The sequence below is a fragment of the Littorina saxatilis genome, linkage group LG13 (assembly GCF_037325665.1).
Source record: "Littorina saxatilis isolate snail1 linkage group LG13, US_GU_Lsax_2.0, whole genome shotgun sequence".
Classification (NCBI taxonomy): Eukaryota; Metazoa; Mollusca; class Gastropoda; order Littorinimorpha; family Littorinidae; genus Littorina; species Littorina saxatilis.
Window position 1 is genome coordinate 23,405,452 of NC_090257.1, and position 14,180 is coordinate 23,419,631.

The following is a 14,180-nucleotide window of genomic DNA, read 5'->3' on the forward strand; positions in this document are numbered from 1 at the left end:
GGTACCGGCTTCGCCGGGAAGAAGTAGAGCCGAATACCAGGCTGCGCCTGGGACCCGGCTTTGCCGGGTGTACGCCGGCTTCGCCGGCGCACGAAGGAAAGGAGATAAACGCGCAAAACACTGGAGACCTTCTAAAAATAGTAACGTGCAGTGACCTTCTAAAAATAGTAACGGGAATATGGATTGACGCCACACGGAGGAAGGGAGATAATCGCGGCTGAAAACACTGGAGAAGATAAGGAAGAGTTACTGGTAGTGGATCCCGACAACAACAAAGAAACAAAAAACAAAATCGGTTCAGCGCGCACAGCACTGCGCGCTGAGAGCACGTGTTGAAATATCTCATCGATGAGGTTGTGTCCGGGGTGTAGCTGAATACGGTGTCCAAATTTGAAAAAGATCCACCGAGAACTTTGGCCGTGCATCGCGAACAGACAGACAGACAGACAGACAGACTGACAGACACTAGTCGTATATATATATTGTACGCTACTACAAAGTTGTCTTTCAAAAAAAGAAAATTCGACTAGAAATGAACAAACAACAAGTCGCGTAAGGCGAAAATACAACATTTAGTCAAGTAGCTGTCGAACTCACAGAATGAAACTGAACGCAATGCAACGCAGCAAGACCGTATACTCGTAGCATCGTCAGTCCACCGCTCATGGCAAAGGCAGTGAAATTGACAAGAGGAGCGGGGTAGTAGTTGCGCTGAGAAGGATAGCACGCTTTTCTGTACCTCTCTTCGTTTTAACTTTCTGAGCGTGTTTTCAATCCAAACATATCATATCTATATGTTTTTGGAATCAGGAACCGACAAGGAATAAGATGAAAGTGTTTTTAAATTGATTTCGAAAATTTAATTTTGATCATAATTTTTATATTTTTAATTTTCAGAGCTTGTTTTTAATCCAAATATAACATATTTATATGTTTTTTGGAATCAGAAAATGATGGAGAATAAGCTGAACGTAAATTTGGATCGTTTTATAAAAAAAATATTTTTTTAACAATTTTCAGATTTTTAATGACCAAAGTCATTAATTAATTTTTAAGCCACCAAGCTGAAATGCAATACCGAAGTCCGGGCTTTGTCGGAGATTACTTGACCAAAATTTCAACCAATTTGGTTGAAAAATGAGAGCGTGACAGTGCCACCTCAACTTTCACGAAAAGCCGGATATGACGTCATCAAAGACATTTATCAAAAAAATGAAAAAAATGTCTGAGGATATCATACCCAGGAACTCTCATGTCAAATTTCATAAAGATCGGTCCAGTAGTTTAGTCTGAATCGCTCTACACACACACACAGACAGACAGACAGACACACATACACCACGACCCTCGTCTCGATTCCCCCCTCTATGTTAAAACATTTAGTCAAAACTTGACTAAATGTAAAAACGAACAGATACATCAATAAATACATAAATACACAAATAAATGAGAGAATGAATAAGTAAATAAATGAATGAATAAACGAACGAATGAATAGCACACATTACATCATATCACAGGAGGGAAAACGACACAATGAGGCTATGACAACCTGTCGACCTCCCCTCACCCCTAACCCACACGCATACATGTGTAAGTTCATGATACCAGGTAAATGCTTCTACCCCCTTCACCTGGCCATGTACCTGTTGAGCCGATGCCATTCTGCCGATGACCTTTGCTGACCAGTTCCTAGGAATGCCCAACTCTATCTCTGCACCTAGCTGACACCATGGTGCCACAAAACGAGCCGATCTATATATTTCTGCTCAATTCTGGCGGGTACCCAACAGTGCTTCCTTCAATATGGCGCACGACAGTTGCATGTCTTTGTTGGACTATCTGAGGCCAAAGTGCTCGTGAATTGATTGTCGACGTCACGGCAACTTGCTTGCCTCTTGCAATCTGCTGCCATCTTTAATACACACAAAAACGAAAAACAATGTTAGGTTCAAGTTCCTATAAATGACAGACACTATCAATGCACCTTGGCACTTTGGCATATAGCTTGAAATCCAGCACCTTGTTTTTTGTTTAGAAGAATCCTTGGCTGAGAATTCTTGCACCTTGTTGCTCTCTTCTGATCGGGTGCCATCGACGGATAAAGACACGTTGACACCTTGTCTGACACATCCTTTTTTCGGTATCCAGAAGTTCGTGGTCATTCCAGATCTCTCCTAAAGCTGACCATTAATTGTCTTCCTTATCAACCAATAATAGGCCTCTTGCAATCGCGCGCCATCTTGGTAGTAAGATAGACGATACAGTAAGCGAAGTCCTTTTTACCCTAAAAGTCAGTGCCAAAGCTTTGTGCAGCCAACTTTATAGAATAGACTTCGCAAAGTCGACTACGCCCAATTAACGACAGGGGTTACAAACATAAACAAGAAATTCCTCCGAGGTAGGAAAAACACCCCCGTTGGTCAAAGGGAAATAACCATTCTCACTGCCACCAACTGAGAAGGTTATTTCCCTTTGACCATTAATATGTCCCTCTATAAGTCCTTGTAGAATCTTAATCCACCAATAACTCCCTAACCGTGTGTTTGACTGGTCCCAATTTTTGTAAGGACCGTCTCAGGAATGTATAAAACCTGTTCACCAAGTTTGGTGACGATCGGTCTGTTCATTCTTGAGATCTATATGCGAACGCAAACAAACAAGCAAACACATGGAGCGAATCCTAAACTTAATCTTAATCCACCAATAACTCCCTAACCGTGTGTTTGACTGGTCCCAATTTTTGTAAGGACCGTCTCAGGAATGCATAGAACCTGTTCACCTAGTTTGGTGACGATCGGTCCGTTCATTCTTGAGATCTATATGCGAACACAAACAAACAAACAAACACATGCAGCGAATCCTATACACACCCCTATACCGGGGGTGTAAAAATACCTGGTGTGCTGTCGTTTTTGGAGTCATTACAATAGACTGTAGGTGCAACACCTATCCTTACCTGGAAGTCTATATTAACAGGGCTCCCCACAGTGCGCGTCCCTGCGTCCTATACGCACTAGAAGCCTAAAACACGTGCTAGAAATGTGTGGAGGGGGTCTTGGGACGCTCAAAACTTTAAGACAGCGGGTACTGGGACGCACTGAATTTCCTTTATCGTGCGTACCGTACATACTTTTTTTAAGACTATAATCGTACGCTATATACACAGTACACTATGCGTGACCACAATGTTTTATAAGTACACGGTGACTTTTCGGCTTTTTTTACCCTTGGGGCCCTCTAAAATTCTGCACTGGGGGTCATTGGACCCTCTAGGCGTCGGTGGTGTAACGGTTAGCATGGTTGCCTTCCAAGCAGTCGATCCGGGTTCGACTCCCGGCCGACGCACTTTTCTACTTGACGGGCGCAGTGCGCGTGGCGTGGTGGTAAGACGTCGGCCTCCTAATCGGGAGGTCGTGAGTTCGAATCCCGGTCGCTGCCGCCTGGTGGGTTAAGAGTGGAGATTTTTCCGATCTCCCAGGTCAACTTATGTGCAGACCTGCTCGTGACTTAACCCCCTTCGTGTGTACACGCAAGCACAAGACCAAGTGCGCACGGAAAAGATCCTGTAATCCATGTCAGAGTTCGGTGGGTAATGGAAACACGAAAATACCCGGCATGCCTACTCAACGAAAGCGGAGTGAGCTGACTATGCTCTCAGAGTATAGTTTGGGGAACCCAAATGGGCAAACGAGCTCACACGTAACCAGAAAATTCTGGAACGCTGAAGAAGAAGAAGAAGAAGAAGAAGGACCCTCTAGAAATTGAAAGTGGGGGTCCCGGGACCCTCTAGGGTGGGCGTCCGTGGGGAGCCCTGATATACTGGGGAGGCAGCGGTGCAGCCCGAGACAGGTCCAAATCACTATGCTGTCCTTGCAGATTAACAGTGCAGTCCGCTTCCCTTAGCAGTTCTTCAGGAATGCCCTTCCTAAACCATCCGCATGAAATGAGCTGGTGGTCTGCCGCCGTGAGGAATCATAGCGATGGAATGCAAGTTGCTGATGTTCTCAACACGCTGACTTACCTGGAATTCTACCTGGAAATTTTACCTGGGCGGCAGCAGTGCAGCGGGTGGCAATTCCAAATCACCCTGCTGTCCTGGGAGATTAACGGTCTGCCGGCATGGATGAATGCCTTGCGGAACGGACAGGTTCATCAGGAATGGTCACGCACGAGTGTGGGTGTGCGGGGGTTGGGAGCCGGTCACGAGTTCCGCAGTCAGACCACCTGACAGACCTAGTCCGTGTGGCCTGCTTCTACCATTGTGTGCAATCTTGCTCTTGTTCTTGATCTTGTTCTTCTTGACGAAGCTGTTTTGTCTGTGTTGACGGTCTAAAAATAGCCCAAGTCCTGGAGAACTGTTGCTAAACATAGCAATAAAGAATTAATTATTTCTCGTAATTGGTAAGGACTTCAAACCTAACACTTTGCAGGAAGCTTAATTTATACATCCCCGCAACGATGGGAAAAGCCTTGGAAGTAATTAAACTAATTAAATAGGACTATATGTCAGCCTTTAATCTTACCCCATCATATCTCAGAAAGGGAGGAGGGGAGGGGGAAACTAAGAAGGGTGAAGAGTCTCGCCAAGCACGTTTCATGTCCCCTACTTTGTTTTTATAGCATCGATAATTTCGTGATGGGATCATGGAAAAGAAGTTTCACTACATCGCCAGTCTTTTCTGCAAGGTGTATTTTTTTACGCATAAGCTTGGACATACAGTGAATCTCGGGCATATGCTACAGGTGACGTCTCTTCGTTTCCAAGGACCACGGGTATAAGAGTGGCTAGGGAGTAAACCTGAAGTTCTCCGTGTTCGTCCGCGCGCGCCGCATTCTTGTCGGTGGCTATAGCGCGTGCCAGTCCTTGTGGTCAGGCAGTGGGTGCACGCCACAACCATTATTGGCGTCGTTCAGTGTCTTCCCGTACCCACTCCACCCACCACCACCACCCGTCTTCAAGACTGGAGGAAGTAAACGTACATTGCTAATATCTTCCATAACAACATTTTTATCCAAGCCATAAACAGTAGAAGCCCTCGTTTAAGAACTCAAACAATCTGAGACAATCAGGTCTTGAAAAAGGAGTGAGTTTCAAAATGTAGTTAAATTGACAGAGGTCAGTTTTGAACAGAAAACCTGAAAAAGCAAGGTCTGAAAATGGAGGAAGTCTTAAATCGGGGGGTCTTTAAAGGGGGGGGGCACTGTATCCTTGTTTCTGAAGTGCCACGTTAGTATACTGACGGACAAACTTCGCAGAGATCGAACAAGAGATCTGTTTTGTACCCTCCGCCAAGTACTCCCGTCTCAAGTATTTCCGCGCGTGCCACTCAGATTTTGCAAAGTGATAATCGCTGTTGCATGCGCGTAAAGCAAAGCTAATGACAATGTTGTTCATACCAGCCGAGCTTTTTCCGGCTCCCGTCATGCATTTGCACGCGCTAGCCTCGCTGTCTTTCCGTCCAATCACACTGCCGCTTGCAATATATCACCCCGCTTTCTGTCCTGCTGGAATGTTCGACTGCGAAGGTGTGTGTAGGTGTTGTTACCCGCTTCTTAAAGTTACCTTCCTTGCTTCCTTCCGTGTCAGGGATGTCGTCTGGCAATTGCATGCAGTCGAACCTGTCTGGGACGACCACCCATGGGACCAACTAAAAGTGGCCTTTGTAGAGAGGTGGTCGCTCTGGAAAGGTGTGTGAAACAGTCAATCAATCAATCAATATGAGGCTTATATCGCGCGTATTCCGTGGGTACAGTTCTAAGCGCAGGTTTTTTTTTAATTTTTTTAATGCAATTTATATCGCGCACATATTCAAGGCGCAGTGATTTATTCATGCCGTGTGAGATGGAATTTGTTTTACACAATACATTACGCATTCACATCGGCCAGCAGATCGCAGCCATTTCGGCGCATATCCTACTTTTCACGGCCTATTATTCCAAGTCACACGGGTATTTTGGTGGACATTTTTTATCTATGCCTATACAATTTTGCCAGGAAAGACCCTTTTGTCAATCGTTGGATCTTTAACGTGCACACCCCAATGTAGTGTACACGAAGGGACCTCGGTTTTTCGTCTCATCCGAAAGACTGGCACTTGAACCCACCACCTAGGTTAGGAAAGGGAGGAGAAAATTGCTAACGCCCTGACAGGATGAAAACTCGTTAAAAGTCGATGTGGGTGTCGTAATGGACAGGTGGTCGTTACCGAGAGGAGTACGTCAGGACAGGTTGGACAGTTTTATCAAAAAAATAAACTCTGTTAAACCAAACAGTATTAATACGAGAATTTGTAACGCGTACATTATTATCTCACCACAAGGCGACTCAAGACGCACAAGAGATCGTTTTCCAAACAGGAAGGTAGGTAGGTATCTTTAGGTAGGTAAGCACGGAGGAGTCTGTTTTGCGGCGAAGGAAGAGTAAGCTAGCTATTTTGGAGCAAAAACTTCCGTGTCAGAAGATCCATCTACTTGCTTCTTCTTGGCGTCACAACGTGGGAAAAATCATTTATTACCACGTGAAACAGATTTTCAATTCGTGGCGAAGAGCCTTAAAAAGTCTTAATATTTACTTTCTGATGTAAAGAACGATGCATTTCAATATGCAAGGTCCTGTGGCTTTTTTTGTAAGTGAGCTGTGTTTGTGAACGGATGCGTATATATTCCTTTCTCTTTTTCCTGCACACACGACCCCCTCCCCCCCCCCCCTTTCACATGCAGACGCACAAACTGACGCACAGAGGCTCGCACACTATCACGCACACGCACATACACAATCGCGGACACACAGGCAAATATTTTTGAACGACGTCGCTGTATCTGTGCGCCAATAAAGTATACCTTGATTGTAAAACTCTCTCTGTCTCTGTCTCTCTTTTCAATAACAAACAAATTCAATGATCCCCCTCCCCCAACTCTCTCTCTCTCTCTCTCTCTCTCTCTCTCTCTCTCTCTCTCTTTACCCTCTCTCTATCTCTTTCTCTTTGCCCCCCCCCTCTCTCTCTCTCCGCTCTCTCTCTCTCTCTCTCTCTCCTCTCTCTCTCTCTCTCTCTCTCTCTCTCTCTCTCTCTCTCTCTCTCTCTCTCTCTCTCTACCTTCTACTCAGTCCACAGTTTCAACAACAGCAGCAGCTAAAACCAACAAAGCGACAGGAACGATAATCGGTATTATTATCTCCCTTGAAGAAGCGCTCTTTTACAAGGAAAACAAGGTATCTGTCATCAGTTGCTTATCCGGGGGAAGATATATTACCGGGTTATCGCTCTTCTCCGACGTGTCCTTTATACAGGTTGCTGTTTTTGTGGATCAGGTGTGTTTGCTGATATGCACTTGGCCTGAAGACGTGTATGAGGTTGTGTATGCGGTTAATTTTTATTTTTTTTAAGGTTGGAAGAATGCGGGGGAGGGCGGGCAAGGGTCAGAACGGCAGAAAGCGTTTGACGATTCGAAAAACAACCAACCAAACAAACAAATAAACAAATCGTTAGTTTTTGTGGTTTTTTTCATTTTAATTCATGCTTAGGTATTAGTTTTTATTGTTTTAACGTTTTATTTGCATTATTTATTTACTTGTTTGTGCATTCATTTTTGTGTTTACTTCTTCGCAAGACTTGATGATTATCAAGGAAGTTGATGTTGCGAAACTGTTGGATGAAAACAAAAGCTGAAAGCAAATGGAATATGTGATCATGAATCTACGACCACACGTAAAACCTCGCGCTGTTCCTAATGGTTTAAACAAAACTTTATTCAATTATTATCATGACAAAAACAATACATGGTTTTTAGGTGTTCCTAAAGTATGTAGCTTTTTTCCACTCAACAACCAAAGCTCTCCCGGGGAGAGAAAAAAGTTCGACTGGGTAACCGTAAAGTTCGACTGGGTAACCGTAAAGTTCGACTGGGTTACCGTAAAGCCGGAATGCTTGTTTCTGTTAAAGACCACCCCCAATCCTATCCAGAACACCTAGCATATAACCACGTCATGTCCTCAACAGACACTAGTTCTGGGGACAGAAAAACCAAGTTCGCATAGCATAGCATAGCATAGCATAGCATAGCATAGCATAGCATAGCATAGCATATCCAGAACCAAGCTTCGTACAAGACTTTTTAAACTTTCTGAAAGTGATTTGAGTTTTTGAAACAGTTTCAAGTTAAGTACCGACTGTAAAATAAAGAGTCTAAGTTTTTTAGTCTCTTACTGTGGTAGGTACATCTTAAAAAGGTGAAGAATTCTGTAAAGAGTATAGGCCGAGAACAAAACACAGAATAAGATTGATGCTGATCGGTCTCGCTTATCCCCCTTCACGCCGTATATTCGGCTGTATCGAGAGCGTGCCGCCGCCACGTGTAAACAAAGCGTTGCCGCCAACATCACGGTAGGCTAAGTGTCCCCCATTCAAAGCAAAATGTGTCTCTCTGAAACTACGTACAGCTTACATGTATGGTTGTGGGAATGAGTAAGGTTTGTATCTAATTTAGTAAATGTGTGGTTTTTGAACGAGAAATATACACGTAAACGAACATACGAACCGATTTGCTGTATATCTGTCCTTACTCAAGCATATTTTCTCACTTTTATCCCATCATACACGTCTCTTTATCGATAAATGGACTGACAAGCCAAACTAATATCAGTGTTCATTGATGTGTCTTGCGTTGATATGTGAAATATCACCATTCAAAGCGGTCTGTATTGTGCAAACATTCAAAAAGAAATGAAGCGGTCAAAACTGTGTGATACCACACCGCCGCAACGTCTGGTTCGGAATAAAAATGCCTCCGTGCGTTGGAAACGATACAGCATCAACACACCCAAGCCAACAATCGCGTAGCGTTACGGCGGCGCACGCTCGGTACGGCCTTGAATATACGGGGTGGGTTCTCGAAAACGAAACAACAGTTAACAAAGAAACAAACTAACCGCCAATCCTCGACCCCATCCTCCCTACCCATCGCCACCACCTCGCCCCTATCCTCCACACCCCCCCCCCCCCCCCCCCCCTCTTCTGGTCTCTTGAATAATCCGAATCTACAACAGACTCTACCCAGTCTATGCCTTAAAGATAACATGGACAGCAAATGTACGAGAGCTGGTCACATCATAAAGATTTGTTGAGGATAAACAGCTACAGCAGCAATTTGTTAACTGTGCTTTTTTTTTTTTTTTTAATGTGTTGCTTTATCGTGTTTATTTTGTTGCTCCTTTTTTCTGCGCTGAAATTAATTGTCGCTATGTTTCGTGGGCACCTCACCAGAAAGTGCATATAATAACCATAAATGTTGACTTGAACTTTGAAGTTTAAAAAAAGAGTTCTTTTGAACTTTATAGCTTACGTGTTTTATCGTGTTTGCGTTATACGGTATATGAATGTCGTCATGTTGTGTGGGCAACCGCAAGAGAGTGCATAAAATGAACATAAATGTTCCATAATGTTTTACATATGGTTGTTATATCATCATCCGAAACTTTACTACAGTATGTGGATTTCTGGGATGGAACTTACCATGACTGTCGGTGTTGTAGTCATGTTGTATAACAAATCTCTTATCATCTAGACGCAGTCTGTGTCTGTTTTAGCATGGATTTACTCAAATGGAACAGCTAGGAGTCCAGCTCGACACGAGAGTCCACTCCACACGACTGAAACAGAGACTGCTGGCTCAGTTTCCTGACATGCGGGCACACACCAAGGGGAGAGACATCCTGATGGCATTTGAAGAAGATGTCGGTGCTGCTCTTGCCAAAGCCTGCGAGCTGGACAGTGATAGTGATGCAGTCCATCTTGCCCATGCTGCCCAGAATGACCGTGAACTCTTCGCACGCATGTACATTGGCTGCCAGACGAGGGATGGAAACCTTGAGGAGTTCTTTCGTCACGAGAATCAGGCATGTCCTCCTGCATTGTCTGATGGTGGAAGCCTCTGCACTGGTACCAAGAGTGATCTCCTCACATGCTTGGAAGAAGTCTCCGACGCAAAGACAGAGACTCCTGTCGCGACCTGTATTGTGCTTGATGGAGCAGCCATCGTCCAGATACTGAAGCCGGCTGCATCAAAGACCTTTGAAGAGTATGCACAACAGATCGTCATCCCATATATGTCCACAAAGCTGCAAACAGTGTCACGCCTGGATCTTGTCTGGGATACTTACCTTGCTGATTCACTGAAAGGTAGTACACGTGCAAAGCGGGGACAAGGCGTGCGGAGACGTGTGGTGGCTGCCGCAGTCATACCAGGAAACTGGCAGAACTTCCTACGAGTGGACAGCAACAAGACCGAGCTGTTCAGGTTCCTCTCAGCAGCTCTCATGGAATGGTTTGACCAGGAGGACAAGCAACTCGTCATTACTGATGGAGAGGCAGTGCTCAGCAAGCCACTATTGCCAGATCTGACCTCACTCGCCCCATGTAACCACGAAGAAGCTCACAGTCGGATGTTGCTGCATGCATCTCACGCAGCCCACCATGGACACCATGCAATACTCATCCGGACTGTAGACACCGATGTTGTGGTGCTGGCAGTGTCCCTGGCACAGGAGTTGCAACCAGAAGACAAACTGTGGCTGGCATTCGGAACAGGCCAGAGTTTTCGATACCTAGCAGCACACGAAATAGCAGCTGGATTGGGACGAGAGAAGGCTCGTGCACTGCCAATGTTTCACGCTCTAACTGGATGCGACACTGTGTCTAGTTTTGCTAGACGTGGCAAGAAGACTGCGTAGGCAGTCTGGACAGTACTGCCAGAACTCACTGAGGCGCTGCTGCTGCTGTCCTCTGCACCGCATGACATACCAGACGATGCAATGCGCATGATCGAGAGGTTCGTGATCCTGTTGTATGATCGAACCAGCAAATGCACAGACATTGACAAGGCCAGGAGGAAAATCTTCGCAAGGAAGAACAATGTGCAGCTCATCCCTCCAACGAAGGCAGCTCTGGAGGAACATGTCAAGAGGGCAGTGTATCAAGGTGGACATGTGTGGGGTCAGATACTGCTGCCAGCACCAGAGCTCCCTCCACCAACCGACTGGGGTTGGTCAAGGACTGGAGAAGGACAGTACACACCTTACTGGACCAGGCTACATGAGGCAGCTCACAGCTGCATTGAGCTGGTTTCTTGCAAGTGCAAGAAAGGGTGTGTGAGGCGCTGCAAGTGCAAAAAGGCTGCCCTTCAGTGCACAGCCCTCTGTGTGTGTGAAGGGGACTGCACATGACGATGAGTCGACAACATACATGTACTTGTGGCAATGCTGAACTTGTTAACATGACACTGTTTATGTACACGTATCTTCAGTACCGGTATATACCTAGCCTCAGATACCAGACCATTGTAGAATGTCAGTATACACCTAGCCTCAGATACTAGACCATGTAGCATGTCAGTATTATACTTAAGACATTCCGTCGCGATATAACCTTGAATGGTTGAAAACGACGTTAAACACCAAATAAAGAAAGAAAGAAAGAAAGAAAGAAAGACTTAAGACATTTACAGAACTAAGACATTCTTTTCAAAGTATTGTGTTGAATCTGATATTTGCCTCTAGAGATAATTTCCAAATACAATTATATAACAGGCTGTGATGGATAATACCAAGTTGTAATTGGTACCATTGGATTCCTTGCCCCCAAAAACATACATTTAGATACCAGAACCAAGTCAATAGCTGCATTATGTCCAGAGATAATAGCAAACGTAGATTTCAAGTGGCGGCCATTTTGAAATCCAATATGGCGGACATATAGAGAGATTTTCAAGTGGCCCAATATCTGAAAATGTTCGCAACATATTAATGTACATGTGTGCCAAATTTGGTGCTTGTATAACAAAATGCACAATTCTTTTGAACATTTGGGCTAAGCTGCCCCACTAAATGCGACTTATAAAGCCGAATTTTAATGTCCTTAAATTGAAATCATTGTATCTTTTTTTTTTTTAAGACAGTTTTAAAAAAAACACTGACACAGACGCGTAGCTTCCTTCCTTTCTTTCTTTCTTTTCGATTGCAAGTGCTATTAAAAAGACGCATCAAACAGGCCATGCAATGCCTTTTTATATTTAGTCAAGTTTTGACTAAATATTTTAACATCGAGGGGGAATCGAAACGAGGGTCGTGGTGTATGTGCGTGTGTGTGTGTGTGTGTCTGTGTGTGTGTGTGTGTAGAGCGATTCAGACTAAACTACTGGACCGATCTTTATGAAATTTGACATGAGAGTTCCTGGGTATGAAATCCCCGAACGTTTTTTTCATTTTTTTGATAAATGTCTTTGATGACGTCATATCCGGCTTTTCGTGAAAGTTGAGGCGGCACTGTCACGCCCTCATTTTTCAACCAAATTGGTTGAAATTTTGGTCAAGTAATCTTCGACGAAGCCCGGACTTCCGTATTGCATTTCAGCTTGGTGGCTTAAAAATGAATTAATGACTTTGGTCATTAAAAATCTGAAAATTGTAAAAAAAAATAAAAATTTATAAAACGATCCAAATTTACGTTTATCTTATTCTCCATCATTTGCTGATTCCAAAAACATATAAATATGTTATATTCGGATTAAAAACAAGCTCTGAAAATTAAATATATAAAAATTATTATCAAAATTAAATTGTCCAAATCAATTTAAAAACACTTTCCTCTTATTCCTTGTCGGTTCCTGATTCCAAAAACATATAGATATGATATGTTTGAATTAAAAACACGCTCAGAAAGTTAAAACAAAGAGAGGTACAGAAAAGCGTGCTATCCTTCTTAGCGCAACTACTACCCCGCTCTTCTTGTCAATTTCACTGCCTTTGCCATGAGCGGTGGACTGACGTTGCTACGAGTATACGGTCTTGCTGAAAAATGGCATTGCGTTCAGTTTCATTCTGTGAGTTCGACAGCTACTTGACTAAATATTGTATTTTCGCCTTACGCGACTTGTTGAATTTGTAATCCTTCGACTGAAGTTGCATAAGTGTACTGCCGCAGATCGCCTGGAATGTAACTTTTAAAGAGAAAATAATCACAGGCAAATTAGACAGATTAGCAAAAAATGTAGAACCTCAGTGCTAAGTCAGAGGTTTCATGTTTGCTGCACGTGTAATCTTTATTGGAATCTTGTCAAACCTTTCTGCTTGTTCAGTTCGGATTACATCGGTCTGCTGGGAATGAAAAGACGATAGAAAGAGCTCTGTGTGAAATGTGCTTAATTGTTTGCAAGTGTACAAGAATTGTTTGTATCTTTTAATTGTGTGTGTGTGTGTGTGTGTGTGTGTGTGTGTGTGTGTGTGTGAGTGTGTGTGTGTGTGTGTGTGTGTGTGTGTGTGTGTGTGTGTGTGTGTGTGTGTGTGTGTGTGTGTGTCTTTGGATTTGTCTGTGTGTGTGTGCGTATGTGCGTGCGTGTGTCTATGTCTCTCTCTGTCTGTGTATATGTACCTGTCTGGCTGGCTATCCATTTGGCATTGGTACAGTTACAAAACTAATTCCCCAACAATGCAAAGAAAGTAGACAGGCATTTATATTTTAGTATGTGACCAAGTGGAAGGATGGTCTTATCACATGTAAAAGCCTGGCCAGATCTAAGATGGGGAATCGAATCGTTTACACGACAAGGACCCGTACCTTCAAACCTGCTGGAATGTGTGTGGTGTTTTTTGTTTGTTTGTTTTTACATTTAGTCAAGTTTTGACTAAATGTTTTAACATAGAGGGGGAATCGAGACGAGGGTCGTGGTGTACGTGTGTGTGTGTGTGTGTGTGTGTGTGTGTGTGTGTGTGTGTGTGTGTGTGTGTGTGTGTGTTTGTGTGTGTGTGAGTGTGTCTGTGCGTGTGTGTGTGGCCTAAAAATTAATTAATGACTTTGGTCATTAAAAATCTGAAAATTGTAATTAAAATTTGTTTTTTATAAAACGATCCAAATTTACGTTCATCTTATTCTTCATCATTTCCTGATTCCAAAAATATATGAATATGTTATATTTGGATTAAAAACAAGCTCTGAAAATTAAAAATATAAAAATTATGATGAAAATAAAATTTTCGAAATCGATTTAAAAACAATTTCATCTTATTCCTTGTCGGTTCCTGATTCCAAAAACATATAGATATGATATGTTTGGACGTTCAGTTAAAACGAACTGAGGTACAGAAAAGCGTGCTATGCAGCACAGCGAAACCACTACCGCGCTAAACA

General features: G+C 43.5%; 1 protein-coding gene and 1 non-coding gene across 2 annotated transcripts in view; both read left to right on the forward strand.

Annotated features, from left to right (window-relative positions):
* Nucleotides 1–14,180, forward strand: part of LOC138945313 (protein Wnt-11b-2-like) — a 130,964-nt gene that overhangs the window by 108,634 nt on the left and 8,150 nt on the right. The gene's annotated exons all lie outside the window — the stretch shown is intronic.
* On the forward strand, nucleotides 3,277–3,348 carry Trnag-ucc (transfer RNA glycine (anticodon UCC)). The gene has a single exon. It is a non-coding gene; the product is annotated as a tRNA-Gly (tRNA).